This window comes from Ambystoma mexicanum, chromosome 3p (genome assembly GCF_040938575.1).
Source record: "Ambystoma mexicanum isolate Mex_15411 chromosome 3p, UKY_AmexF1_1, whole genome shotgun sequence".
Classification (NCBI taxonomy): Eukaryota; Metazoa; Chordata; class Amphibia; order Caudata; family Ambystomatidae; genus Ambystoma; species Ambystoma mexicanum.
This window is the reverse complement of record NC_090925.1, coordinates 1,152,043,069-1,152,049,068: the sequence shown is the minus strand read 5'-3', so window position 1 is coordinate 1,152,049,068 and position 6,000 is coordinate 1,152,043,069. Positions and strand designations below refer to the sequence as shown.

Genomic DNA, 6,000 nt, shown 5'->3' with positions numbered 1-6,000 from the left:
AGGAGTAAGGAGTTCTTAGATTTGAGTGAGAGTCACTGGCGAGAAGAATCGGCCAAGGATGAAACAGTGTCAAAAGTGACCAAATGGGTCAATAATGGATGGCCTGATGAAAGAGCCATTCCGGAAGGGTTGAGGCCGTACTGGAAGGGGGCAGAAGAAATCTACAAAGCAGAAGTTCTATTGCTTAGGGGCGATCAGGCGATAACTTCCATGGGCATGAGGAAGGTCATACTGTACAGAGCTCAATCAGGACACTTAGGGAGCAACATGACAAGGCGCAGAGTAAGAGAGTCATACTGGGAGCCGTGTATGGACTAGGATATTCGAACAATGATGGAAAAATGCCACGAGTGCATCAACAGTGACAAGAGACTGTAAGTGAGGCAGGCACTGTTCATTCCCACAGAAATCCTAAAACGGTTATAGCACAAGCTAGAATTGGACTTTATAGGACCGTTTTAAGCCATGTCGCCTGAACACACGTTATGGAGTGGTGATGGTTGATTACCTCTTAAAATGGGTATAGACAAAATTGTGCCTGACATCACCATGGCAACAGTAATTAACGTGCTCACAGCAGTCATCAAAGAGAAGGGCTGCCAAAATAAATAGTAACGGACAATGGGGTCCAGTTTGTATCAAGAGAAATTGAGAGATTCATGAGAGACAACATAAGGCAAATTAAGGCGTCTCTTTATCATCCGCAAGCCAATGGGCTTGTTCAAAGGACAAATAGGTTAATCAAAGGTGCCTTGCAACTGGCCACGGTCTCTGGCATGAGCCCCACAGACTGACGCCAAATGGAACCACAAACGTCTCCCAATTTCATATGCTGAGAGGAAGAAGAGCTGCATCCATGCTAGTACCGCAATGGATGTCAAAAATAATAGAGGATGATTCCTTAAACATGGAAGACGTGGTGTGGAGAATTAAGAAGAAGGAACACATGAAAAAATAGAGTGACCAGTGCAGGGCAGTGCAAAGGCCTAAAGTTGAAGAAGGAGACATGGAAAAGATCTGCCTGCCTCACAAAGACCATATTACAGGATCCAAAAATAGTCAACCCATCAAGGTAGTGCAGATAGGTGCAAATCATGTATGCATACAAGACGGGAAACGATGGAACTTGGCGATGTTTGAAAAGAAGCCATAGCTCTCAACCTTTCATGGCCGTTGGGCGGGTGAAAACACCTGATTTTTCATTTGGCAGGTGAAATCCCATTGATTCCTATGGGCGTGTGTAGAGCTTGGCGGGTGAGAGAGCTGCCTAAGTGGTGGGTGACACCTGCCAAAAGCATGTGAGTTGAGAGGTATGAGGAGCTCCATGATGAAAAGGAGTCGTTAACACCAATACAAGCACCACCAGAGAAAAGTGGAAGTAAGGAAAAGGACACCACTGGAAGGGAGAGAAGACTAGAAATGGACATGGATTTGAGAGGGGTAGAGGAAGAGGTGAATGGAGGACAAGATCATACAAGCCAACCCTCCTGATTTCGGCAGGAGACTCCCGATTTTTCCGTGAAAAAATATTGTTATTTTTCACGTTCTCCTGCCGAAAATACATCTTTGCGCAATGCATTCTTATGGCACAAATGTTGTCTCCTAATATGTAGGGTTTTTCTGAGGAACTCTCCCTCCCAGGTGGGTCGGAATGTTGGCATGGATGGAAGATTTACAGGGAGAGTGAGATGTTGTGAAGTTCATGAGTAGTAGAGAGGAAGTAAGAGGAACTCACCCAATATATCGAGCGAGGAAGGGCAACCACAGAGGGAGCGACGGAGGCTGTTGAGGTGCGAAGACTTCGTAATGGAGTACAACCAAGCTGCTCCAGAAAAGGAGGTATGTGAAGATTGAGTCTTGTGAGAACGGCTCCTGCCGAGATATCGTGAGACTTTGACCCAGCACAGCGAGTTCCGGTGCAGGAGTGGTGCAGCGCATACATGCCAACCCTCCCGATTTAGGCGGTAGACCCCGGAATTTTTCAGTGTAAAATATTGCTATTTTTCACATTCACCCACCTAAAATCATTGTAACCCTAATGCATTTCTATGGGAAAGTATATGTCTCCCGATTTGAAATATCCCTCCCAGGAGCATTGGAATGTTGGCATGTTCAGCAGGGAGCACAGCACCCCAGCGCTCTGCCTAAGAAGGAGACCTGTATGCCAATTACATTATTGCATAAATGAAGACATTGAAGCCTTCACTTGTAAATAGTTTGCCTTATTTTGAAGCGAATTACATAAATAATTTGCATTTGTTAGTGGAGTAACACCGGCCAATCTAAATGAGTCTTGGAGAACTAGCATACTTGACAGCATTCTGTGACCAAAAAGATGTAGGATTTTTCAAGTTTCAAAAATTATAATTTGCATAACAATGACAACATATGAACATACAAAACATACATTGTTGGCACCACTGAAGCATTCTAAAATACACAACCTATCAAACAGAACAGCATGGAAAGATGTTCAAATGTTAAAAGTGTATAATTCTGAATGGTACGTTAACACCAAATTCAATTACCTAACTTCACAGAAGGTAATCACACAGAGCTGGTAGGCAACGTTTGCCACTGCTCTGTAGCAGCAGCCTGGGCAATACATATGTATTCCTGCAATGCAAGTTGAACACTGAATGACATGGACACTGATACCCCCCTCACTCTGATAGGCAGATGCTGTGTGATGGTGTGAGGGTCTGCCACTTGCCTTCACTGGTAGTTCACCTAAGAGTTGTAATGGCAACAGTGCAGGACAGAGTCACGTAGCTGTCAGGTCAGTGGATTCGTCTGAGCCCATCAAAGTAATCACCTACCAGCCCACTGTACAGACAGACAGACTAATGCGTGCATGCTTTGCCCTGCAGCCTGCGTTAGAGTCACATAAATCACCTGCTACTGTAAAAAGCAGTAGGATCTGTCACCCAAGTCTGTAGGCTACTGCCTTAATATGTAGGGTTGGCAAGTATGAACTAGGCATAGAATATTGAAACAAGCACTCCACCCACACCCAACATGGTCGCCGCAAAAACTCGTCCACACCTAAGTGCGCCCGTTTACAAGTATTTGGTATCGTTTCGTTCGAAGTCCCGCCCATGTCAAGCCTCTGTCACTAGGATACCCAGAGGCCCCTCCTTCTACCGTAGCTGTCAGTCGGCTCCCCGGAAATCCCGCCCCTCTCTGCCTGCTGTCACTCCTCTCCCGGTCGCAGCTTCACGGGCTCTGCTGCAAAGGTAAGAATGGTGGGGCTGGGAGCCGATGACTTTCTCCGCATAATGGATTTCCCGTTAGAGGTCAATATTCCACTGGTGTTTCGGTGCAGGGTCCGCACGCACGGTATCTGTCAGGCTTCTTCACACCATCTAGAAATCTCCGCGTGCGGTAGCGGCCTTGAGGACGCCGGCGACCTCTGCTTGGTGCATGGGGGAGGGACGTGCAGAGATGCGGTGACAGGTGTGCTGCGCGTCTGCATGCCACTGTGAAATGCATACTCAGCCCGGCATGAAACTCTTTGTACATGCAACATTCAATCTCTCTGTTCGTGTCTCCCTTTTTGTCTTCCCATCCCTTTGTCAGTGTATCGTTCTCTTCCCCGCTGTGTGACGTTATTACCACCCACTTCTTGTCTCTCTGCCGTGCCCTTCGCCGGCATTCTATGTGCCGCCCGCATGCCCTTCCCATCCGTCTGTGTGCCGTGCATTTCATATTTTTCTGAATGCAATTGACGTTTGTTTCCCCATCTGGTTTTGTGCAACTATGAAGCACCCTCCCAGCTCATGTGTCTGTCACTGTGGCATGCCATTGCCGACATTCAGTATTACTTGATATACTCTTTCGACCTTCTTTTCTGTTACATACCCTATGCTTCCCTCTGTCACTACTCCGACCTTTCCACCTCTGTCGTTGACGTGCCCTTCCCATCCCTTTTCATGACTGTATTACCTCTTCCACAGTTTAACAACGTTATTCCCTGCCTTTCTCTCTATGTAACCTTGGCATCCATCTTCGTCCTACTAGCATGGCGGCGTATGTTTCGCCCATCTTCTACTGTACTGCAGCGCTCATAAACCCATCTAATTGTCATTGCCTCTCCAGCCACATGTCACTGTGACATGCCTTTTCCGTCTCTGTTGCTGACATGTTCCGAAGACCACCCCTTTCAGTCACTGCTGTTCTCGTTCCTTAGTGGCAAGCCCTTCACTTATTGTGTCACTGTGACATGTCCTATTCATCCACAGCAGTAAATCACAGAATCTGCTTTAGCCTAGCGATTCTGGGAGAATCCGATGCAACAAAAGCCCAGCATTGCAACGGTTTATTCGTGACATGACAACAGGCAGTAGCAGGGCCGTACTGTTAGTGAGAGACAGGTACAGCAAAGTTTGGGGATCAGGCACAGTTTAGTGCATGCACATTTAACTACCGTGTTGGCTTGCGTTCACTGTACACCTTCTCTTTATTTACAGTAGACTGCATTTCTAACATTATTCACAGCCAGTAGTGCTTTTCCTCGGCTGGCAGGTTATTTAAATGATTAGCAACATGACTGGGCAGAATCGCAAACCAGTAAGCTTTTAGATCCTGAAAACCTATTCAATCTACACATAAATGCACTCTACTTGTATATGCCTGTACAGTGTGCACCTGTGAGCTTAATGCACTCCATTGTGCACGAGGCTGCCCAAAGTCATACACTCGTTTTATGAACGTTAAATTATCGCACATTGAAGAACACTGTTACATGACATGTGCAGTTCACATGTAAATATCCCGTTTACCAATAGTGATTGCAAAGTTGGAAGCCTGTTAAACGTTGACGTTTGCTTTAAAGAAACATGTCGAGATGTCGACCTCCCCGTATCGCATGTGGTGACTGCAAGGTTGGCTGGGGTTTGCAGCATTTGCTTGCATAGGATTTGTTCCACAAGCACTATGTATATATATATGTATATGTGGTGCCATGGCCCTGTGCACGAAGCCATTCTAGATTTCGGCAGTATTGTGTCGGGGATAGCGCGTGCTGTGGATGCGTGGGCAGCGTTTTCCTGCTGCTGTTCTTGGTCCCATCATTGCCGTCTTGGAGGTGACCTCTGAGGAGTGATCGTCCTAGTCAGCTGTATCTTAATGTCTTATTGCACACGCCCAAACTGATGTAGTCTCGACGATTGGATTACTATAGACACCACCACTGAATTATATTAATGTATGTCTGTGGTTTTCGGACACTTACATAAGTGTTACTACACAATAGCAACGATGGACCCAGAATAGTAGAATGTTACGTGGATTCCGCTATCCTCTGAAAGGAGAAGCGGGACTGACGAACAGGTTGGGGGTGATCTGTCTGCCTTCTCGACAGCAGCAGACCTGGTGCGTGCCAGCCAAGCCCAGCACCGCAGGGAAGAAATGTCGGCAGACTGCCAACCTCGTCCGCAAGTAGCTGGGGCATAGCTGTGCGTGCATGCTTGACTCCTGCACATGGACAGTAAGAATCAGGGCGACTGATTTACGTGCTCTCTTCTCATAACAAGGGGACCCCAAGCCAGTCTCGTACTACTTGAAAACAAGTACTATTGCAATGTCGGAACGCTGTGAATTTTTTCTTGTATGTAGTGCTGGCACTGGGCCGGAATTTGCCAGATCCGATGTCTGGCAAACAAGTCTCCCCAGATCCCCAATCAAGGGACATCCATTTGCACTCTACATTTATTTTAGAATACTCGTCCGTTCTTTAAACTATGCAGCAGAGCCGTGATTTGAGCTGCGGTTGCTAGATTCACAGGCGAGACACTTTACCACAAGACCACTTGCGGGTTTGAGCAGGAGCCCTGTGAAATCCCTTGCTAATGGTGCACTCCACAGGAAATGTAACTACCCCTTTTTAGTGTGCGCCCATTTTATACTTTGCTGACAACATTGTAGGAAACGGGGCTATTTTCTAGGTGTTCACGATTAATCATCCAAGAGGCTGAGAAGTAAATGTTTATGGGATGTGTA

At 46.6% G+C, this 6,000-nt stretch overlaps 1 protein-coding gene across 1 annotated transcript in view; it reads left to right on the top strand.

The window, feature by feature from the left end:
- The first annotated feature begins 3,117 nt into the window (after positions 1–3,117).
- Positions 3,118–6,000, top strand: part of VDAC1 (voltage dependent anion channel 1) — a 172,561-nt gene continuing 169,678 nt past the window's right edge. Inside the window, exon 1 of the mRNA XM_069652541.1 lies at positions 3,118–3,236. The gene's annotated coding sequence lies outside the window, so the exon portion shown is untranslated. The remainder of the gene's footprint in view (positions 3,237–6,000) is intronic.